Raw genomic sequence first — 25,206 nt, forward strand, 5'->3', positions numbered from 1 at the left:
AGAAAACTTCTTCCCAGTCTTCCACCTACATCTTTCCTCCATATCGCACCATTTCGAATTATTTTTCCTTTTGTATAGACCTTTTCATTCATTTTAACTTGATTTCTCATGTTTGAAAATGGGAAAGAGGAAAGGCACACATGGTGATTTTCCTAACATGCCAAATCCCGTATATACAACCTCTATAACCCAGGTACCACTTGTGGTTACATCATAATTTCTGGAGGAAATATTTCTTTATAAATAATGTCATGCTTAATCATATTATATTAAGACAAGCCAAAGCCTGAGACAAAACAACAAATTCATCAGAAACATATTTCTTATGGTGGTTTAAGAAAGATTGTGAGTAGAAATTTAAGAATTAAAGTTATTTGTGGAAGAATGGTGGTTAGATCATTTACAAACCAAATATATGGGGAGATGAAAATATTTGATCAGAAATAATTCTATTTCTCCCCTCAGAGCACTCTCATTTCCACGAGAGTTTGTCGCAATAGGGTCAAGTTAGAAAATATTTGCTATTTTATGGCTAGAACTGCCTAGGACTTTGAGAAAGGAGGGGAAAAAAGGCTTTCATGCCTCAGGAAATTGCACGTTGTATTCTGCGGCATGGTAGGTACTGGAGGGCTCTCCTGGGTGATAGGTATGAAGAAGAGCAGAACAATTCAAAGTGAGAGATCATGGGTACTAGATTCAAGGAGGGCAAGGTGGAGCCAGAAGGAACTGATGTGAGGAGGATTCACTGGTGGTCCAGTGGCTAAGACGCCAGGTTCCAAATGCAAGGGGGCACAGGTTTGATCCCTGGTCAGAGAACTAGATCCCACATGGTACACACAGAGGCCAAAAAAAAGGTAAGATGTAAAAAAAGAAGGGACTTGTGGGGGACATGAAAGATGGGTGTAATTTAGGCAGGTAAAGAAACAGGAATATATTCTGTAAGATGGAACTACATAGACGAAAGCAAAATTAGAGAAAATGATCGGTACAGCAACTCAGTTAAAGTGCCAAGTATGTTTCTGAACAGTGACAGGGACTGAGTGTGTATGGAAAGGCTTGGGTTCAGAGTTTGGGCTTCTGTCCCTTCAGTCTAAGGAAGGGAGTATGATAGGAGTCTCACTGTGAGACCCCATGGGAAGAGAAAGGGGGAATGGTTAGGAATCTGCTGCATTCATTCCACCTTGAAGGAACAATCCAAGAGTATTTAAAAGAATATATTTGAGCATATCCATAGCAAAAAAAAAAAACTTTTTTTTTTTTGGCTTCCCCTGTGGCATGTGGGATGTCACTTCCTCAACCAGCGCTTGAACCGGTGCCCCTGCCTTGGGAGCATGGAGTCTTAACCATTATACCACTACAGAAGTCCCTTACAGTACAATTTATGACGTCTCAAAGCAAAAGATTAGCAACATTAAGCAATACCTTTACAACCGAGTTCTGTGCAGTCATGAAATTACAAATTAGAGCCAAATTCATTCGTTTAGCGAGTATTTGTTTAGGACCTAATGTTTAGAGATAAGCTAGCAAGATAGACAAAATATTTTCTTTGCGACACTAAGATTCTACTGGGAAAAACAGGCCTTAACCATTCCTAACTATTGTAACATATGAAGTAGTGGTAAATGCTGTGATGAAAAATAAGGCAAAGGAATAGATAGCAGTTGCTACCTTGCATACAGTGATCACCTTTTAGAAGATGAGGCATGAAGAAGGTGAGGGAGTGAGCCTTGTAAAAACCTGGAGGAAGAGGTTTTAGAGAGAGGATGCAGGGAGTGCAAATGAAGGCTCAGCAGTGTCTGGAACTCAGTGAGGAAGGTGGGAGATGAAAGAAGAGGAGCCAAGTTTAAACCAGGAGGTTGGGATCACATGGGAGCTTGTAGGCCAAGCTGAGGACTTTGGATTTTATTCTACATTGTATGAAAAAGTGAATATGAAAATGTTAGTTGTACAGTCATGTCTGACTCTTTGCAACCCCTGTAGCCCCATGAACAGTAGCCTGCCAGGCTCCTCTGTCCCTGGCATTCTCTAGGCAGGAATACTGGAATGCTGCCATTTCCTTCTCCTGCAGATCTTCGCAACCCAGGAATTGAACCTGGGTCTCCCGCATTGCAGGCAGGTTCTTACCATCTGAGCCACCAGGAAATCTCAAAATATATATCATTTTAAGAAAATGTTCATGGTACATTAAAGAGAAATAAGATCCAAACACAAGGTAAAATATAATTGTATTTGGTATGTGTTCACAGTGGTTGTTTTTTGAATGTGGGGATCATACATAGGTGATTATAGAATTATGTACTGAAGAGTTATTACTTACTGTAATTGAGAAGTTGTTAAAATTCTAGAGCCTATTGTTAAAAGGTTCAGTTTTCCAGTTTGTAAAAATAGAATAAATTCTTGCTTAAGTAAAATTCAAAGTAAAATCTTTGAGTGAGCTTTTTAAAATGATTATTCTCATTTCATAAGTGAGGTAAATAGTTTTTAAAGCTTTTAAAAAGTGATTACCTTTGTTTTGAAGATGAGGAAACTGTGGCACAAAGAAATTGAGCTTGTTAGTGCTGGGGCTAGTGCTGGCTCAGCTGGCTTCAGAGCCTGTGTTGGCAGCCACTGCCCTACCCAAACCAAGAATTGCTTTGCTTTCAACTGTAAAAATTCCTGAAAATTATACACTGAAGTGTAATTTAGCACTTTGTTGTTCTCTACTGTAAGTATATCCCTCAGATGTTGTCTGTCTTATTTTGTCTTTATAATTGGAACCATCAAATTCTCTAACTATGAGAAATCAAATAATGGAACTTTCAATTACGGACTCCAAAAAAAAATTCAAGAAAAAAGTAACAAATAATATAGGAAAATTAAAGCTGAAGAAGCCAGGGCTACCCTGATGAAAATTTAAGAGTGGCCTCATTGAGTTTCAAATAGCTACCATAGACATGTTCTGAACTTTTCTATACATTTTATTTCTGATTTTTAAAACTTGGTGTGATATTTTTTAATTTATTGCAGTAAAAAACACATAATAGAATTTACCATCCTATTTGTGAGTGAGTTCAGTAGTAGTAAGTGTATTCTCACTCTTGTGTAACAACAGTTCTGGTCTCCAGAACTTTTTCATCTAGCAAACCTGGATCTCAATACCCATGAATCAACAATTTCTGACTTTTTAAAATCTGTGAATATGTTTGTATTGGAGGATTTATTAATTGTTTTCTTTCTTTCTTTATTCATTCTTCTATTCATTCACTTATTCAACAAATGTTAGAGCTACTTACTAATGGTTACCAATACAATTAGTAACCATATCAACTTAGTGACTGAGAGTGAAAATAGTTTGGGAAATGTGATCAGGGTGGGGCTGCTGTGAGATTACATTCATGGATCAGTGGCTTACTCATAATTAGATGCCCCGCCCTATAACATGATAAAATGCACCCAAATTCCATAATAAATAGAATGTTTTGTCTATAAACCTATTCTTAAATTAGATTGTGTTTGTTTGGGTTTTTTGCAACTCCTTTTTGAAAAATCTGAACTAGTTTTCTACGCCCTTAATCAATTCATTGGCCACAAGATCCATGCATGCCTTTATTGCCTGATTTGATAAAATGATTTGAGTTGATATTGATGAAAGTTTTAGAGATTCCGTTTATAAGTTCATAAGTTCACTAATTAATTCATTCATTCATAAGTTCAGTGTACTTACGAGGAGGATAAACTAGGACTACTTAAAATATGGGACTAGAGTGCCATGAGGGCTCACCTGAATGGGGTCCCCCTGAGGTGATGGTGTGTAGCTTCCGCACATCTGATCTGATGGGTCCAGACAAGCCCCAGGGAGGCCCCGCAGCAACAGCTAGGTGGCAGCTGTGCCCAGAGGCAGGTGGCAGCCTCCTGGTTCCAGGGCGCCCATTCAGGTTAAAGCAGGGTCCCAGCCGGCAGATGGCAAAGGGCAGTTTATCACAGCGCAGTGAAGCAGGCTGCAGTCCAGGGCATGGCTCCAGCACCCTCGGGGAACTAAAGAGCAAATGAACATGAGCAGAAGCCATGTCATGGGGACTGGGCACCTGGGTGCAGTCGGGGCCATTGTTCACCCACAAGTACGGCTCTAGTCTCCACTGCTGCTAAAGATGGTGCTGGTATGCAGTGTGGACTGGCTTCCACTGACTCAAAGGCTGGCTGTCTATTCTCCAGTTCAGGTATCTGCTAGGGTAGCAGGCATGGAGTACTCATGGTCTGACAAACACCTGTAGCAGATCAGTGGCCATGTCTTCCTTCAGAATCGTCACCTACTTGGAAGGACAGATGGACAAGCAGCACTGGAGAAAGTTCTCAGACCCTGGGCTGGTAGGAGACATTCCCATACATTCTAGAGGAGCACACAGAGGTCTGGCAGGGCTGGATGTCAGAGTCTGGGAGAGAGATGGTTTTCTAAGAGCTGTGATTAAGGAAGCACCAGGCTTCTGCCTGGGTATGGTCTGGGACCAATAACAAGATGATGTGCCAGAACATTAACTTCAGTCCTCTCTTGCCAGGTCACTATTTAGTTGTTGGGTCAGGGAACTAGGATCCAAGTCTTGCAGTTGCAGCTTTATTGGTGGTAAGCAAAGAACTGGTGGGGCTGAGCACATCAGCATTCAGAGTTGAGCAAGAACCAACAGCCGCGACCTTCCTTGCTTCCACTGACTTAGGATCTGAGTCCAAGCCTTGCCTTTGACCAAATTGATGAACTTGGTACTGAGACTAGCCAGTTTCCTTGGAGTCTTGTAAGAGTTGAGTCTGTTTTCTGGGAGAGCTAACCTGGAAGATTAGAATTGGTCAAGGAAACACTTGATTTCTATCTAGCTCTCTGTCCTGTCCTGTCTCCCCTTAGTTCAAAGAGGGCTGGCTTCAAGCAGCATCTCTCACTCTACCAACAGTCTATTCCATTTCAACTCATATGGACTTGGAATGTGGACCTCCCATCTCGGGAGACAGAAGGATGATAAGAGTAGATGTTGGGTGACTACCCTTGGTGCTAATCATCTTCCCTGAGAACAGGCAGGGGGAGGCCCTTGTAGGAACAGCTTAGGAAGTGCACATCTTCCAGTTCCAAAGTTTTTCATCTGTAGCTGTAACACAGGGATTGAGTAAAGGCTGACCCAGACCCACAGCGCTGATGCCAGATTCTCCTAGTAACTGGGACTTCTACAGAAGAGTTGTCTTGGTTGGCTTGGTCAGTTCAGGGCCTACAGTTTACTGTTGACAGCCAATTCTTTGGACAAATTCTGGATGGTGTATTCCAATGGGATTTACCAGGGGGGCAGAAGGAACCAGAAGGAGGGTGGTGTTATGAAGGTACAGTGGAATGGCTCCCCCTCCCCCAATCCATCTAGTAGGGCAAGACAGATCCAACACGAGGGGCCCCACTATATGGGCTTCCCTGGTACCTCAGGTGGTAAAGAATCTGCCTGCAATGTAGGAGACTGGGTTCAATCCCTGGGTTGGGAAGATCCCCTGGAGAAGGGCATGGCAACCCACTCCAGTATTCTTGCCTGAAGAGTTCAATGTACAGAGGAGCCTGGTGACCTACAGTCCATGGGGTCGCAAAGAGTTGGATACGACTGAGCGACGAACACACACACACACCATTGTAAAGGACTGTCCCCTTTACCATCTTCATCTCATGGAGGGAGGTAGAATTTGGAAGCCCACTTTTCTTGTCTTGTACATAGATTTGGTGGTGGTTTAGTCACTAAGTCATGTCTGACTCTTGCGATGTCATGGACTGTAACCTGCCAGGCTCCTCTGTCCACGGGATTCTCCAGGCAAGCATACTGGAGTGCCATTTCGTTCTCCAAGGGATCTTCCTGACCCAGGAATCAAATCCAGGTCTCCTGCATTGCAGGCAGGTTCTTACTTCCCTGGTGACTCAGAAAGTATAGAATCTACCTGCAGTGCAGGAGACATGGGTTTGATCGTGGGTTTGATCCCTGGAGAAGGGAATGGCAACTCACTACAGTATTCTGGCCTGGAGAATTCCATGAACTGTATAGTCCATGAGGTCACAAAGAATCAGACACGACTGAGTGACTTTCACTTTCACTCTATGCTGTCTTGTAATAGTCAGCCCTTTCCTAACACATCCTCCACCCATTGTAAGGAAGATGCCCCCTTTCATTTTTTTTGCATGAATTTTATGAGGGGCAGTAGTTCAGCTTTCCTCTCAGTGAAGTGTCCACTGTGTATTAGGTAATTACTTTCAATATCATACACACACACCACCAAAGGAATTCTATCACTGAGAGTCCTAACCCCATAGGGCTTCCACTGCTAAGGATTGTTCAAAGCTAGTTCCTGCTAATGATCTCTAGCCAGCCATCCTGAAGGCTGAACCACAGTATCACTAGCATTTTCTTCCCAGTCCCATCTTGGTCTTTGATTTCTTTCCAGCCCCCCTGACTTGCTTCCAGAAGGCCATGTTATTGGCCTGGAGAGATGCCCGGTTTGCTGGGACAACTGCCATGCTAACAAAGTAATTGGTCAGCCGCACTCACAGCAGGCTTACCAGAGCCGTGCTGCTCTGAGAAAACTCAGAGAGACAGGAGCAGAGCAGGTGTGCAGGTCTCCCATTGCCCTTCCATTGGATGCTCTGTGTTTAGGGAACTGTTGTCACACTCTTGGTATAATTGGGGACCAGACCCAATAACAACATGACATGGCAGAGCCTTGACACAAGCTCTGTCTTGTCACCTCAGCATTGACCGTTTGATGTCAGATCAGCCAGCCCTTCCCCTATGATTGGTATGGAGGAGCAGATGAGGTCTCTGCATTATGACTGCGATCACAGGATTGTTTGTTGTTTGGAGAACGAGATGGCAACCCGCTCCAGTATTCTTGCCTGGAGAATCCCATGGACAAAGGAGCCTGGTGGGCTACAGTCCCTCGGGTTGCAAAGAGTCAGATATGACTGAGCAACTAACACACATAGAGTATGGCAAAGAAAATTATAGGATATGTCATAAGGTTTGCCACGTAGGCATTCATAATTTTGGGAGCCCCAACCTCTTTCCTGTCAGGAGAGAACTCTAGGGTCTAAGCCTTCGCTATAGGTCAGGATTTATTGCCCTAAAAACACTAAACCTAACATCTGGTCCCATCACTTCGTGGGAAATAGATGGGGAAACAGTGGAAACAGTGTCAGACTTTATTTTTTGCGGCTCCAAAATCACTGCAGATGGTGACTGCGGCCATGAAATTAAAAGACGCTTACTCCTTGGAAGGAAAGTTATGTCCAACCTAGATAGCATATTCAAAAGCAGAGACATTACTTTGCCAACAAAGGTTCGTCTAGTCAAGGCTATGGTTTTTCCTGTGGTCATGTATGGGTGTGAGTTGGACTTTGAAGAAGGCTGAGCACCGAAGAATTGATGCTTTTGAACTGTGGTGTTGGAGAAGACTCTTGAGAGTCCCTTGGACTGCAAGGAGATCTAACCAGTCCATTCTGAAGGAGATAAGCCCTGGGATTTCTTTGGAAGGAATGATGCTGAAGCTGAAACTCGAGTACTTTGTCCACCTCATGAGAAGAGTTGACTCATTGGAAAAGACTCTGGTGCTGGGAGGGATTGGGGGCAGGAGGAGAAGGGGAAGACAAAGGATGAGATGGCTGGATGGCATCACTGACTCGATGGACGTGAGTCTGAGTGAACTCCGGGAGTTGGTGATGGATAGGGAGGCCTGGCGTGCTGCGATTCATGAGGTTGCAAAGAGTCGGACACGACTGAGTGACTGAACTGAACTGAGCTGAACTGGTTTCTTTGGAACTTTGCCAGAGTCCATCTCTTTTTCTAGGAAACTAGTCTACAGGGTATCAGTTCTGGACAAGTTAACCCTTATTTGTTAAATCTGGAAGTTCTGTGTAAGGAGTGACGTGAACATGCAGAGACTAGGGTCAGATTATGAACACAGAAGTGGTATCCTTTAAAAACTAGGACCAAGTCGGCAAGGTGATAAGCTTCAAAAGGATCTCTACCACCAAAGACTCACTATTTCAAAGAGTGGATCAAAGCAGAAGCATCAGTTAAGCCAGAAGATCCCTGTGCTATACAATACGTTCTCATTAGTTGATTGCCTTCTATGCAGTATCAGTAGTGTACATGCGGTGACCTGAATGCGGAGGAAGTCCAAAAGGGGGGGTGTATGTATGTGTATGGCTGATTCATTCTGCTGGGCAGTAGCGACTAACAAGTTGTAAAGCAACTATACTCCAATAAAAATTAATGAAGAACAAATGAATGAACAAAAGTAAGAGAAGATCCAATTTCAGTCCTAGAAGAATGCCTGCTAGATGCTGGAATTGAGTTAGTGCTAGTCTTACCAGTGAGCAGATCCAAGGGCAGACTGTCCATTCCGCTTGCCTTTACATACCTAGACTAAATATTCCCAATTGAGAGATATAGAAAATGAAAGAAAAACAAACCATTAATCTGAAAAACAAACCTATAAATGCAATAATTAGAAAATCTCCTAGTGTCTTCAGGAAGATACAAGAAGACAGAAAAGTTTAAGGATAAAACCAAATGAGATGACAGTGAGCACCAGATGAAGTAAGGAAGGCTTTCAGTGAAATGCAGATTTCATTTCAGTGAAATGAAATTATTCATAATTTCAATGAAATGAAATTAATTGGTAGAATTAAACTACAGAGGGGAAAAAGAAAAGAGCAGGATTGTGTGCATGTTCAGTCACTTCAGTCGTGTCCAGCTCTTTGCAACCCTATGGACTGTAGCCCACCAGGCTCTTCTGTCCATGGAATTTTCCTGGCAAGAATACATGCCTTCCTCCAGGAGATCTTCCCAATCCAGAGATCAAACCGTGTCTCCTGCATCTCTAGCATTGCAGACGGATTCTTTACTACTGAGCCACAGGGAAAGCCCTAGTGTATAAAAGTTGACACCATGGAATATTGAAGCAGTGGTTTGAGGGCAGGCAGACTTGAAACGTTTTCCCAAAATGCAGGTGAAAGACTAAGAAATGAAAACAATGACATTATGAAGTTGGAAGTTTCTGAGATAGAATAGATAATAGCTGAAATGAAAACAATAACCAAAGACATTTTAAGAAAGCTTTCTTGACACCCCCCCCCCAAAAGATCTGAGTATGCAGACTGAAATAGCTCTTTATTTTCTAGTCAAAAGTATAAGGAAAGATCCATAACTAGATAATTCTCTGGAAATTTTTTGAACGACTCAGATTAAGACAGATTCCCACCTTTATCTGAAGAGAAAACACAGATTGCCTGCATTGAAAGCAAAATTAGTCTCATTTTTTTCCTCCTTTGCAACAAAAAATGCCATGAAACAAGCAAACAAAAAGGTAGAGTCCAGGGGATTTGAGGGTAGGGGAAAGAAAATGGGCTGCTGTAAACTTGAGAATATGCTACAGAAGTAAGTTCTATTCCCATGTGAAGCAACTGGAAGATATTCTTACACATGCAAGCTTCAGAAAGCACACTGTGGATGTGGTTTCCCTGTATGCCATATTCTGTAACCCGACAAGAGATAAATCAAAAGTAAAAATTTTAAGAAGAAGGGGGTCCTAATATAAAAGAACTGACAGTATGCACTGGAATTGGTTAAATATTAAGTGTATACAAAATGTCAATAATTTTGGAGATAGAAAATACAAAGTATAAAAATCATGTTGTATACAGTATACACTCCTTTGAAGGAATGTTTAAAATTGTGTGATTTAAATTTTTCCCTTTATGACTTTTTAAACATTTTATGGTAATGTTAATTACTTCAATGTCTTATTTTAAGATTAAATTTTATAAGAAACAGTTAAACATAAACTATAAAAAATAGAAACTATAAAAAATAGAAACTATAAAAATAGAAACTATAGGCAAGCATTTAGTTTAGTCTTAGATGGGAAAGACCTTTGAAACATAAAAACAATGGAACAAAGCACAAGAAAAGTGATGGGATTTATGGAAAGATAATGATATCTTCTCACTGCTCCAAGCTCAGAACCAATTCAGAAGAAATATGGGAATCAAATAGATCATAATTGCTAAGGCTAGGTGAGGAACAGAGCTTATATCTGTTCAAATCAAATCTGTTCTCTCACAGGATTCATCATAACCACCTAGTTGCTGCAAGTCAGCTCATGCTCAGACTTTCCTGTGGGTTCTAAGCCTGTGCCTGTGGACTTCAGGATGGCACTTGAGAACAGAGTCTAGAGAAAATGAAAGTTCAGGATTTCACCAGTCAGATATATTGTTGTTCCTTCTCTGTGGTAAGAAGTAAACAGGGAAGGAGACAGGAGGTCCCCTCATGCAAACAGAAAGCTAGTGAAATAGCTTTCCTCTTTGAGAAATACTGACAGATTTGATACATACTTCAAGAAAAATGATTTATTGAAGACCTCATACAATTAAAGAGAAGCTAAAACTTGAAATTATTGGAAACAAATATGGTAACAGATTAGTATAATTGTTATATAAAGAACATTTACAAATTGGTAAGAAAAAAACACTTAACATACATAGCATTACTACAAACAAAGCTAGTGGATGTGATGGGAATTCCCGCTGTGCTCTTTCATATCCTAAAAGATGATGCTGTGAAAGTGCTGCACTCATTATGCCAGCAAATTTAGAAAACTCAGCAGTGGCTACAGAACTGGAAAAGGTCAGTTTTTTCATTCCAGTCCCAAATAAAGGCAATGCCAAAGAATGCTCAGACTATCACACAACTCCCCTCATTTCACATGCTGGCAAGATTATGCTCAAAATTCTTCAAGCTAGGCTTCAGCGGTACATGAACTGAGAAATTCCAGATGTACATGCTGGATTTAGAAAAGGCAAAGGAACCAGAGATCAAATTGCCAATATCTGCTGGATCATAGGAAAAGCAAAGGAATTTCAGAAAAACATCTACTTATGGCCTCATGACTACGCTAAAGCCTTTGACTGTGTCACAACAAATGATGCACATTTGATGAAATACAACAAACTGTGGAATATTCTTAAAGAGATGGGAATACCAGACCACCTTACTTGCCTACTGAGAAACCTGTATATAGGTTAAGAAGGAACAGTTAGAACTGGACGTGGAACAACAGACTGGTACAAAATTGGGAAAGGAGTATATCAAGAGAACATCAGGTGACAGGTATATTGTTACCCTGCTTATTTAACTTATATGTAGAGTATATCATGTGAAATGCTGGGCTGGATGAATCACAAGCTGGAATCCACAACCTCAGACATGCAGATGATACCACCTTAATGGCAGAAAGCGAAGAGGAACTGAAGAGCCTCTTGATGAAGGTGAAAGAGAAGAGTGAAAAAGCTGGCTTAAAACTCAACATTCAAAAACTAATATCATGACATCTGGTCCCATCACTTCATGGCAAATAGAAGCAGGGGGGAGTGGAAACAGTGACATTCTATTTTCTTGGACTGCAAAATCACTGAGGATGGTGACTGCAGCCATGATATTAAAAGATGCTTGCTCGTTGGAATAAAAGCCACGACAAACTTAGACAGCTTACTAAAAAGGAGAGACATTAGTTTTCTGACAGAGGTCTGTCTAGTGAAAGCTCTGGTTTTTCTGGTAGTCATGTATGGATGTGAGAGTTGGACCATAAAGAAGGCTGAGAGCTGAAGAATTGATGCTTTCAAACTGTGGTGTTGGAGAAGACTCTTGAGAGTCCCTTGGACAGCAAGGAGATCAAACCAGTCAATCCTAAAGGAAATCAATCCTAAATATTCATTAGAAGGACTGATGCTGAAGCTCCAATATTTTTGGCCACCTGATGGGAAGCACCGACTCATTGGAAAAGACCCCAGTGGCTGGGAAAGATTGAAGGCAGAAGAAGGAGGAGACAGAGGATGAGATGGTTGGATGGCATCACAGACTCAGTGGACATGAGTTCAGGCAAACTCAGGGAGATAGTGAAGGGCAGGGAAACCTGGCATGCTGCAGTCACAAAGAGTCATGCACACAAAGAAAATAGAATGACACGACTAGGTGGCTAAACAACAATAAATTATATACAATAAAGTCTTATCCAGCCAGCCAAAGTGCTATTTTCCAATGATTATAGTAATAAGAGCCACTACTTATTGAGTGCTATGTGTCAGTCACTATAAAAGTCCAAATTCTGGCCAATGGTTTATGAGTACTCACTTCCAGGCTGAAGCTTGGAGGAGCAGCTATGAGTCCTTCCTTTTAACTCTGTTTTTGCCATGGTGGCCATGGAGGAATTATGAGATGGTGAAATCTTGAGTTGGAAGCAGCCTGTTCCCTGAATGAGCATATGGAGGGGAGCCGCTCAAGAGAGTCACCCAACCCTAAGGGGGCTTCACCTGAACATAAAATTACTTTGTCTAAGGCCCTGGGATTTCAGGGTCTGTTTACTACCATGGTGAAGCCTCATCTAACTTTGGCTGATACAGTCTCCAACACTTGCATGCCCTCATTTGAATGAAGAATTTCACAAGTCCTGTGAATGGCTTTTGGCTGTTTCTCTGAAAATGTCACACTAAAGCTTTCCTTTGGGATGTGATATATAATGTCTTTGTGCTTTTCCAAACACTTCCATTTTAACATTTTGAGACACTTTACAAATCTTTCTCAATTTACTAACATAACTTAGTCTCCCAAAAATTCCATTTCTATTTTTAATGTAGAAAACATAGATGCATTTTACAACATGTTTCTATATTGTTTGAATATAATAGATGAGCAACATATTTATGATCCAGAAAATAAAAATAGGTGACTTTTAAAGCTCGCTGATCTAGAATCACTCCATCACAAGTCTGTTTTGTCTAGCAGGCAAAACAGGGTCCTAAACTATTTCAACATTCCACGATTATCATTATTGAAGACTAAATCCGAGAGGAAATAAATAGTGGTCTACTTGGCTGATCCCGTCTTGAAGTGTTAGCACAGAGACTTAGTACCTGATCATGGGTCTTGAAATTGGGATCCAAAACTTGAGCTCGCTCACTTAGTCTGGACTTCTCACTCCCTTCGCTGAAATCTCTCAAAGCTCCCTCCAGGCTAATTCAGTAACTCAGTGTGGAAGAACCACCAAGCATGAGAGCAAAGATGTCGAAAGTACACTAATAGCAGATGTGATTGTCAGCATTGAAAACTGCTCACAGACACCTCAGAAACCCATCAAATGAGAGCATTGAACCAATTTCACAGATTCTCTAGATGCCTTATCTGAGAAATCAAGGGAGTCTGATCTGCTATCCTCAAGATAACCTACCCTGAAAGTATCTCTGCCACTCAGCCCCACTGAACCATCATCTCAGGTAATGCATACAGCTGGAAACATCTAGCTGTCTGTGGACATTCTCAGAACAGGTTTTCACTGCTGAAGGACAGCTTTAGAGACACACATGTTACATGTAGATCCTTGCCATGAACACTCAGACTCTCATCCTATGAGAGTTGTTGTTGTTTTAGTCGCTCAGTCATGCCCAACTCTTTGCGACCCCATGCAAAGCCCACCAGGCTCCTCTGTCCATGGAATTCTCCAGGCACGAATACTGAAGTGGGTTGCCATTCCCTTCTCCAGGGCATCTTCCCAACCCAAGGATAGGACCCAAGTCTCCCACACTGCACGCAGGTTTTTGTTTTTTTTTTTTTTAACCGTCTGAGCCACCAGGGAAGCCTAGAGACATTGGGTGGCCTCGAACCATTCCAGTATATCTGCTCAAAAGAAGAAAGCCCTGTAACTCTGCTCACCAACCTAATGTTCATAGACTTCTGTATCCTTATATTTTTATTTTCCAGCTGCCCCAGCCTTGGGGCAGTGATTCTGTGCAGGATGGTTGCCTTTCTCAACCTGTTTTCTCAAGCAACAAATATGATTGTTAATGTTGACTTAGACAACATTGTTACGAAAATGCCAAGATCTCAACCCACACATCCTGCCCCTGAGGCAGAAGTAGTAGGGCAACCACAGGTTATGGGCTGTGGTAAAAGGAAAGCAGGCAAGGGTCTTATGCTCCCTGAAGTTCTACAGTCTCTCTCTCCCACCTAGAAAAAGCACCAGGATTCAAATGAGTAGGGCTTTTAAAAATGTGTGCTCATTCACTCAGTCATGTCTGACTCTGCAATGCCATGAACTGCGTAGCCCACCAGGCTCTTCTGTCCATGGGATTCTCTAGGCAAGAATACTGGAGTGGGTACCATTCCCTTCTCCAAGGAACTTTTAAAAATGGGCAAATCGTTGTTATATGTTAAAAAAAAAAAGCATTCCAAAAGTTCGGTTGTTTCTTGTTACAAAAATTATTGGCAACACTTTTAGAATTGATCACGACACACAATTGGGCCTCAACACTGTTCAGCGTAGAGTTTCTGGCTCTGCTCAACCTGGAGTTTGACTCATAAATTTCTGGGACCCTTTTCATTGTTGCCATCAACAGCCTGGCTTTCTTCCCTCCCACCTTGCCTTCTGTATCTTTCTGTGTACATTCGTATTTACAGAACCATCATCTGCTAGACTGTTAGACCCCCTCCTTCATTGGATGCCTCTTCAGAAAGTAAAGGAGCCCTCTAGTCCCCACCCTGTCTCCTCTCTGCTTGAGCTCAGATTACCAGCACGGGCTCCCACCTGCACCTCACTCGTAACCATGTCTGGGATACTAGTTGTATCTGTGTTTAGTGGGGTAATAAGCCTTTGTACCCCCAGCCTGCAGTCTCTTATCCAGGAGCCACATGCGCTGCCCTGGCTTCTTCGCTTCGCCAGTGTTGGTGCTGACTGCTCTCAGTACTGTACACAACCAAGACGGGACCATACTGCATATGAATCTGATACTCATTTGGAGAAAATTTTCAGTCATATTTGCTATGGATTGAATTGGGACACATCAAGAGATGTTGATTTTTTGTTGTTGTTGTTTAAGAAAAAGCCTTTTTTTTTTTCAATTTTATTTACTTGTTTATTTTTGTCTGTCCTGGGTCTTCATTGCTGCGCGTCGACTTTCTCTGCTTGTGGTCAGTGGGCCACTCGCTAGTTGTGATATGCGGGCTCCTCACTGCAGTGCCTTCTCTTGTTGGGGCGCATACTCCCCGCCACCAGGGAAGCCCTTCTAGGTGTGGGCTTCAGTAATTTTGGCTCATGGGCTCTGCAGTGCGGGTTCAGTAGTTAAGGCACACGAACTTAGTTGCTCCCATGGCATTTGGAATCTTCCCCTACCAGGGATCAAACCCATGTCCCCTGAATTGGCAGGCAGACTCTTAACCACTGGATCACCAGGGAAGTCCCCAAGAGGTTGACTTCTCAACTTCAAGTACATGTGAATGTGACCTTATTTGGAAATAGAGTCTTGGCGAACGATTGAGTTGAAATGAGGTAATTAGGTGGCCCCAATCTGATATGACCGGCTTCCTTATAAAAAGGGGAAATTTGGATGCAGAGAAAGACATGTACCGAGGGAAGATGTGAAGACATAAGGAGAACCTCATCTACAGGCCAAGGACCAGGGGACCTCCCTGGTGGTCCAGCGGTTAAGACTCACCTTCCAATGCCAAGAGTACTGACTCGACCCCTGGTTGGGGAGCTAAGATCCCGCGTGCCGCAGCCAAAGAAAAAAAATTCGAAGAACACCTGCTAGGAGTGTGGTGTGGAACAGATTCTCCCCCACAAGCTCCAGGAGGAACTAGCCTTGCTAACCCACATCTTGATTTTGGACTTCCAGCCTCCAGGACTATGAGAGAGTAGATTCTGTTATTTAAGCCATCCAGTTGTGGTGCTCTGTTACAGCAGCCTCAGGAAACTAATACAATATTTGATACAGTGTCAGTGATTTTTATTAACTAAAAAAAAAAAGTGTTTTTTTAGGAAAAAACTTATTTTAGGAAAAAATAAAGGAATATAATAGTGGTGGATGATATAATTTGACATGAAAAGGATGTAATGTTCTCTCGTTTTAAACACTTATCGTGGGTGGTGATCAATTGAATATTATCTAAAATAATATAAGGAGATTTTTTTTTTAAAACTCCTTAATATCTAGTATAAACAATCTCTTCCTAGAGTTTTGGCTTTTTACCTTACTCTATATTCCATTACAAAAATGACTTCATTTGGTGAATATTTTTATTCTTCAGCATTTGAAATGAAACTTATCATCACAGTATTCAGTTCTCCAAAAAAAAGGTTGAAATATAATAATATAATCAAAGATTTTAATATTGTCAAAGATGCTATGTCAAATGGATAGAAATTTCATGGTAATTTCTTATTTGTCATGGAATAATGTTTGCCAGTTTATTAGAAAAACAGCCTTAATAACTAAAAGAAATGCAAAGGATATATCAGTTTTTAGTGTGGTATTTTATTTTCTCTTTCATTTTATTAAAAATTAATAGCGATGTAAGCTCTGTTGAGAGGATTTAAAACCCATCAAATATACAAAATCTCAACTGAGGCAGCCCTGGAGAAGGGCACCAGTGCTGTGGAATGGTGGCAGACTTATTTTGCTTTAAATGCTTTTTCACACTATTAGAATTGGTTCTTGTGTGTGCGCTCTTTTATTTGGAAAGCAAAACTAGCTAATTTTAAAGATTTCATTGAATTACTAAGTAAAGAGAAGGACAGAAGGTTTTTACAGTTGATAAAAATAATAATGATGAAGATTAAAGAACTATTAGAGATCCAATCATATTGTTAATCATGAAGAAAAGTTGGGGAGGGGATGTTAATTACTGATTGGTTATTTGGATAGCAAGGGAACTCCAAATCTACAAGGGTATTAGAAACATGGGACAAAAGCTTTAATAAAGATATAAGATATATAATAAGTTTATTATATAAAGATATAAGGCAAATATTAGTCATGGTTGATAGACATTGGATGACCATCTTGGTCTGCATAGTTAACCGAAGGGCATTTGAGCATCAGGCTAGAGATGAAGTCTAGCAGAAGACAAACTGTTAGATTGGACAATAACCTTAGATTCTCTGTTGACACTGCTAGACACTGCACACTGCTAGTGTGCTAGACAACTATGTGTATCTGGGTAAGTTATTTAATCATGGTAGATCTTGCTCTCCTTGTCTCTACAGTGAGGGAGTGGGAGCAGGATTTTTCTGAGTTCACTTCCAGCTCTACTTTGTATGGTCACTTAAATAGCTATTGAAATATCAGTCCTTAAAAACTGTCAACTTCTTTAATTTTCCTTTAAAACATTAAGTGTATTTGAAAGGGGAGGCCTTGCTTCCATGAATAACTTTTCTGCTGCCTTTCCAAGTGGTGCATATTGTGTATGCAGTAGGTGCTTAGTAGGTACATATTCTCCGGGTCTCAAGTACCTGCAGGCTTTATCTGCTCATCCCTGTTGTTCCACTTGGATGCTGGGCTACTGCCTACAAACAAGGAAATTCTTTGAAGTGTGATAGCTTGGGTGGGAAATAGAAAAAGAAAATTGTTCCCTGGGGATTAATTTTATAAGTGTTCATGATCTCTACAGTTGATATTCAAGAAGAGATGCTATAGGGGTGACACTAAGGGTCAGGGAAAAGACCATTTAACACGTCTTAAAATACAAAAACAAAGCAATCCTGGTTCCTTAAAATAATACTTATATATATTGCTGGTGATAATGTAAATAATTTAAATGGTTTTAGAAAGCAATGTAGCAATGCATAGCAACTACAAAATTTTCCATACATCTTTATTTGCTAATTTCACTTCTAGAAATTAAAATATATATATGGAACAATTGTACTTATCTCACACGCTAGTAAAGTAATGCTCAAAATTCTCCAAGCCACGCTTCAGCAATATGTGACCACGAACTTCCAGATGTTTCAAGCTGGTTTTAGAAAAGGCAGAGGAACCAGAGATCAAATTGCCAATATCCGCTGGATCATGGAAAAAGCAAGAGAGTTCCAGAAAAACATCTATTTCTGCTTTATTGACTATGCCAAAGCCTTTGACTGTGTGGATCACAATAAACTGGAAAATTCTGAAAGACATTCGAATACCAGACCACCTGACTTGCCTCTTGAAAAACCTGTATGCAGGTCAGGAGGCAACAGTTAGAACTGGACATGGAACAACAGACTGGTTCCAAATAGGAAAAGGAGTACGTCAAGGCTGTATATTGTCACCCTGCTTATTTAACTTCTATGCAGAGTACATCGTGAGAAACGCTGGACTGGAAGAAGCACAAACTGGAATCAAGATTGCCGGGAGAAATATCAATAACCTCAGATATGCAGATGACACCACCCTTATGGCAGAAAGTGAAGAGGAACTCAAAAGCCTCTTGATGAAAGTGAAAGAGGAGAGTGAAAAAGTTGGCTTAAAGCTCAACATTCAGAAAACGAAGATCATGGCATTTGGTCCCATCACTTCATGGCAAATAGCTGGGGAAACAGTGGAAACAGTGTCAGACTTTATTTTTTGGGGCTCCAGAATCACTATAGATGGTGATTGCAGCCGTGAAATTAAAAGACGCTTACTCCTTGGAAGGAAAGTTATGACCAAACTAGATAGCATATTGAAAAGCAGAGACATTACTTTGCCAACAAAGGTCTGTCTAGTCAAGGCTATGTTTTTTCCAGAAGTCATGTATGGATGTGAGAGTTGGACTGTGAAGAAAGCTGAGCGCCAAAGAATTGATGCTTTTGAACTGTGGTGTTGGAGAATACTCTTGAGAGTCCCTTGGACTTCAAGGAGATCGAAGCAGTCCATACTAAAGGAGATCAGTCCTGGGTGTTCATTGGAAGGACTGATGCTAAAGCTGAAACTCCAATACTTTGGCCACTTCGTGTGAAGAGTTGACTCATTGGAAAAGACCCTGATACTGGGAGGGATTGAGGGCAGGAGGAGAAGGGGACGACAGCAGATGAGATGGCTGGATGGCATCACCAACTCGATGGACATGAGTTTGAGTGAACTCTGGGAGTTGGTGATGGACAGGGAGGCCTGGCATGCTGTGATTCCTGGGGTCTCAAAGAGTCGGACATGACTTAGTGATTGAATTGAACTGAACTGAGGGAAAAATAAAGAGGTTAATTGTAACATCATTTATAATGGAGAAATAATCTAAATATTGAAGCACTAGACAAATGATTAAAATGTACATCTGTGCTTCCCAGGTGGCGCTAGTGGTAAAGAACCTACCTGGCAATGCAGGTGACATAAGAGACCTGGGTTCAATCCCTGGGTGGGGAAGATACCCAGGAGGAAGGCACGGCAACCCAGTCCAGTATTCTCACCTGGAGAATCCCCTGGACAGAGGAGCCTGGCAGGCTGCATGCCATGGGTCACAAATAGTTGGACACAACTGAAGCTACTTAGGATGCATGCACACCTGCCAAAATAAGATGCAGCCTTTCATAATGCAATTATGAAAATACTTAATATGGAGAGTATATCTAATAAAATAGGTAAGCAAACTTACCCAAATTATAGTAATCTCTTTATAACTGTGTAAACATTATGCATGGATAGAAAAGTAGAATGACACTTGATCAAAGTAAAAACATTTTGATTGACTGATGGTGTCATTGTTAGTAATCTTTGAGATTTTTCCTTGTAGTGTTTCCTTCATGCTGATATGTTTTTGCCCGTAAAGTAAGTAAAACATATATTTCATTATACTTTTGCTAAATATCACTTTTGTGTTTTATTCAGTTATATTTTCAAAGTTCTTTGATAACGTTTTGAGTCAATGTTAAGGTCACTAATCATCCCAGTTTGCCTGAGACCGAGGGAGTTCCCAGGGCTCCAGATGTTTAGTGTAGGAACGAAAAAAGTCCTGGTAAACCTGGAGGAATTGGTCATCCTAAGACAGTGGTGGTGCTAGTGGTGAAGAACCTGCCTGCCAACAGGAGACAAGCGAATGCGTGGATCCCTGGGTCGGGAAGATCCCTTGGAGGAGGAAATGGCAGCCCACTCCAGTATTCTTGCCTGGAGAATCCCATGGACAGAGGAGCCTAGCAGGCTACAGTCCAAAGGATCGCAAAGAGTCAACTGAAAGCAATTTAGCACGCACACATGTAAGTACATTCGCATTGTTGTGCGACTCTCACCATCATCTAGTTGCCGAAGTTTTCACCTTCCTAAACTGAAACTCTGTCCCCATTAAACACCAAGTCCCCATTCCCCCTCCCCACCCCAGTCCCGGCATCTGCCAGTGTAGGTTCTGACCCTGTGAATTTGACTAGTTCTAGGTACCTCGTTTGGGCTTCCCTGGTGGCTCAGACGGGGAATCTGCCTGCAATGTCGGAGACCCGGAGATGATCCCTGGCTCAGGAAGATCCCCTGGAGGCGGAAATGGCACCATACTGCAGTATTCTTGACTGGAGAATTCCATGGACAGAGGAGCCTGGTGGGCTACAGTCCATGGGGTCGCAAAGAGTCAGACACAACTGAGCGCCATATAAGTGGAATCAAACCGTATTTGTCTTCACATACTGTGTATTGAAATGCATTTTTAAGGTTTACTTAAAAGGTCCTAGCATCTTAAAAGTCCCTTTGGAGGAAACTTTTCCAAAACGATTCTCTGGAAGAGCAAACATGTAATTCTATTCAGGTTTCCTAATAACCATGTGAAATAAATCCAGTCCAGAAAGTGTCTAAGTATGAGCATCGATTACTCTCAACACCCACCCTTCACTGAGGCTGTTAGAATGACTGCAGGCCTGTGAAAGCAGCTCCCCTTTAATCTCTGCATGATTTCAAGCCTTACTACTTCCAGTATTTCATTTTCTGGGTAAATTCCAAGACTGGATTTCGAAAATGGGCACTGGTATACATTATCTGAGGTGTATCTGACTTGATCAATATTAGAAACTGAGTCACTTTATATTTGAATAAAAGTGAATGTCATAGTTTAAAAGGCGTTTCCCTCCCCCCCCCAGAAGTTAAGTGATTAGCACTGCTATTTCTACATAAATTAATTGTCACTTTTCGGGGCATGTCAGTTTATTCTCCATCTGCCATGTGTACATGTTCCTAAGACCTTATAGTATTTAATGAAGAGATCCTTTTTAAGTATTGATAGCCACAAGAAAATTATTCCATGTTTGATCTGTGTTAAAGAATCAAAGTCCGAGATCTTTGAATGGAACTTAGAATAAAAATGTAATTAGGTTACATCCCTAAAGTCTGATATATCTTTAAACAAGACTGCAAATGAAACTTTATTAGAGCTTCAAATGAATTATTTCATTGCCTTTTTTTTAAATTCATTTTCTTCCCCTTCTCTTTCATGTCTGTGTTACTGACATTGCGGCTTGTACTTTACCTGTCTTTTTCAGGGTGATTTAATTATTTACTGCTTAACGAGTAGTACAGAGAGGAAGCTTCATTCAGAGGTGCCTGCTCTGTAGTGGGTTTCTCTTTTTCAAAGCTTTGCAAGGAGGTCTTGAATAGAGGCACCAAGGCTGCAATTTTGCCCCACTGGATGCACTGTTCTGAAAGCAATATTTCCTCTTGTCTCTCTGAGCAGAGGCACTGCCCTGGAAATATCTCCTAGGAGGGGCCGCTGACCAAGAGTGAGAGGGGTTCTGGATGCAAGCTGGATAACGGGTGCTGTTTCCAACTAGTGTCTTAAAGGCTTTCCATTGGAATAAGTGATACTGTTCCATAGCATTTTGCATTTGAAGCACTCTATGTAAGAGGCTCATCCAGAGTGTTGACACAGCTTTCTCAGTGCCCGTTTCAGCCACACCCTGAGGTTGGTCCTTGTCTCAGAACCTTTAAAGAAAGGGTGGAAGAGGTCTGATGATATCCTGGCATTGGGATCTTTGCTTGTAAGTCAAACATTGGACAGTTTCCAAAAACGGGTCACCTTGAACAAGTAAAGCCATTATGAGCTTTGGGCGTCAGCTCTGCCACCTGCTTGGTATGTGAATTTAGGCCAGAGAACCCCTGATGCTCATTTTCTTTATCCCTAAAATGTGGATACTATTATCACACACATGTGGAATCTAAAAAACAAATGAAGATAACAAAATGGAAACAGACTCCCAGATACCAAGAACAAACTAGCGGTTACCAGTGAAGAGATGAAAGGGAAGAGGGACAAGAGGCGGGTAGGGAATTAAGTGGTACAAACAATGCGAATGCACAAAACAAGTAAGCTATAAGGGCATATTGCACAGCACAGGGAATGTAGCCGATTTCCATAACATTAATAACCTATAAAAATGTGGAACACTGTTGTACAACAGAACTAACATGGTATTGTAAATCAACTATACCTGAATAAAAAATAAAGATTTTAAATAAGATGAAGATGCATATATATGCATATATGCACACCTGATATATTGGGTTGGCCAATATATATATGTATATGTATGTATGTGTGTGTGTGTATATATATATATATATATATATATATATATCTACTACTGTTAGTGCTAGGCACATGGTAGATCAGATCAGATCAGATCAGTCACTCAGTCGTGTCCAACTCTTTGCGACCCCATGAATCGCAGCATGCCAGGCCTCCCTGTCTATCACCAACTCCCGGAGTTCACTCAGACTCACGTCCATCGAGTCAGTGATACCATCCAGCCATCTCATCCTCTGTCTTCCCCTTCTCCTCCTGCCCCCAATCCCTCCCAGCATCAGAGTCTTTTCCAATGAGTCAACTCTTCTCATGAGGTGGCCAAAGTACTGGAGTTTCAGCTTCAGCATCATTCCTTCCAAAGAAATCCCGGGGCTGATCTCCTTCAGAATGGACTGGTTAGATCTCCTTGCAGTCCAAGGGACTCTCAAGAGTCTTCTCCAACACCACAGTTCAAAAGCATCAATTCTTTGGCGCTCAGCCTTCTTCACAGTCCAACTCTCACATCCATACATGAGCACAGGAGAAACCATAGCCTTGACTAGACGAACCTTTGTTGGCAAAGTAATGTCTCTGCTTTTGAATATGCTCTCTAGGTTGGTCATAACTTTCCTTCCAAGGAGTAAGCGTCTTTTAATTTCATGGCACATGGTAAGGACTCCATTAATATTATTTTTCTCCCTCCATACTCACCTAAATAGATTACTTTGTTAGTTGCTGTTGTTTAGTTGCTAAGTTGTATCCAGCTCTTTGCAGTACCGCGGACTGTAGCCCATCAGTCTCCCCTGCCCCTGGAATTCTCCAGGCAAGAACACTGGGGTGTAATGCCATTTCCTTCTCTGGGGGACACCGTGTCTTCTTTACCACAGGTGGATTCTTAAGCACTGAACCACCAGGGAAGGCCTTCATTTAGTTAGGTTTTTGTAATACCCAAAATTAGAAGATACTTATTTCAACCACAACAGCCATGTATGGGGAAAATCCTCCTCATTCCCCTCATCTCCCATAAGGGAATCAATGGTGATACTTCAGCATTTACACTCCCCACCTTTCTCTTGGCTCATGTAACCATGGTACATGTCATCAGAACGTGGTTTATTTAAAGTCATGAGCAATCTGTAATTCAAGTGAGAATTATGTGATTGATCAAGTCCAGAGCAAAATAATTCATTAGTTGATCTAATGTCGGTATTTCTCCTTAGACTTTTATGTTTGTCAACACTTTTTACTTATGATTTTAAGATGAGGTAGAAAGCTTTATAAGCTTTTCAATGGCTAGTATTAATTTCCTGTTGTTTATACAGCATACAAGTGGTTTACACTTTAAAAAATTATTGGAGTGATTTCAGTACTTCCAAGTGTGAACATTTAAGAGCAAAGCTGCCTAATGCTTAATCCTTAGAAATTATAACACTTAGATAGAAAGTACCATCTGAGCATAATAATTAGCGTATTATAAGTTTGTGCAGTATGTCCACCACTGACCACAATTCAGGTATCTAAAATGACAAGCAACGGCAGTTGATAACAGTTCCTCCAGAATACTTCAGAAGTCCTGGCAAATTTTTTGGAATTTAAAAATTAACTCACCAGCATTGCCAACATCAGTGATAAAGGCTTTGGTGAATTTCTCCCATGCCTGCCTTCCTGTCTTCCTGGGACCTATTTTCATTGTCTTGGTTTAGTGACCTGTATTCTTTAAAAGAGGCATGGTAGCACACCTACAACATCCATCTGAAATCTTTGCTCAAAATGATAAAGGATTCCAGTTTTTAAATAGCATCTTGAAAGTGAAAGTGTTAGTCATTCAGTCATTTCCGACTCTGTGACCCCTGGACTGTAGCCTGCCAAGCTCCTCTGCCCATGGAATTCTCCAGGCAGAAATACTGGAGTGGGCTGCTATTTCCTTCTCCAGGGACTTTTTTCTTCCCAACCCAGGAATTGAACCCAGGTCTCCCACATTACAGGCAGATTCTTTACCGACTGACCACCACCTTACATTTCCTCTAGACATCCCAGAGAAACTACTCAAAAGTTACGGGCACATTGTCTTCCCAGTTTATTAGGGATGCTATTGAGTTTCAGAAACAAAATCTTTGTTTTCTGGCATTCCATCTTGCAGTGGTGTGCAGTGGGTGAGAACACAGAACAGATCTCCCCTGATAAGAGATAAATCCTTAAAAGTGATAGTTTCCATTGGGAAGTATGACAGACCCTTAATATTTCAGCATGGATCATGCCGTTATAATTATCATAATTGAATGTTAAAACCAGAGATAATATAAATTGTTCATGCAGTTAAACTGAAATGGAAAGCAGTGTCTTTTGTTTTAATAAAAAGGCAATAATAACATTTTTCTCTTTTTGCTGCTATTCAATATTGCTTCTAGCAGAGTTTATGCCTACATCATACAGAATAGTACCAACTGCCAAAGATGTCCAGTAGCTTCAGATTAAAATGTAATATAAGATACATAAAGCTTTATTGTTCCTTTAGGTTGTTGTTTTAGGCCAAAGTGGAATATTTCCTTAAATTCTTCAGCAAATGTGCACCATTTACAACTAAATATGCTTATGACTTATACCAAGGCTGTTGAAGAAATAGGCCTTATGGGCCTGTCAAATTATTCTCATGCAATTGTTCCTGTAGCATTATTTTTACTGGCAAATGTACAAGTTGATAGAAAAGGAAATAATTAGCTACTTTCAGAATTGCTGATGCATGGAGCTAAAGCAGGCCAGCCTGAGCATCTCAGAGATTGTGACATTTGAAATTACCTGAACAATACCAGAGCCATCTTTGGACATAATTAACACCTTGCCTAATTAATGTCAAGTCTAGACAGAGTCACATCCTATTTATGAAATATTATTTTATTTCAAACTT

At 41.1% G+C, this 25,206-nt stretch overlaps 1 protein-coding gene across 4 annotated transcripts in view; it reads left to right on the plus strand.

Moving 5' to 3' along the window:
* Positions 1-25,206, plus strand: part of TTC29 (tetratricopeptide repeat domain 29) — a 277,080-nt gene that overhangs the window by 47,756 nt on the left and 204,118 nt on the right.

Source organism: Bos taurus, chromosome 17 (genome assembly GCF_002263795.3).
Source record: "Bos taurus isolate L1 Dominette 01449 registration number 42190680 breed Hereford chromosome 17, ARS-UCD2.0, whole genome shotgun sequence".
NCBI classification, from domain to species: Eukaryota; Metazoa; Chordata; class Mammalia; order Artiodactyla; family Bovidae; genus Bos; species Bos taurus.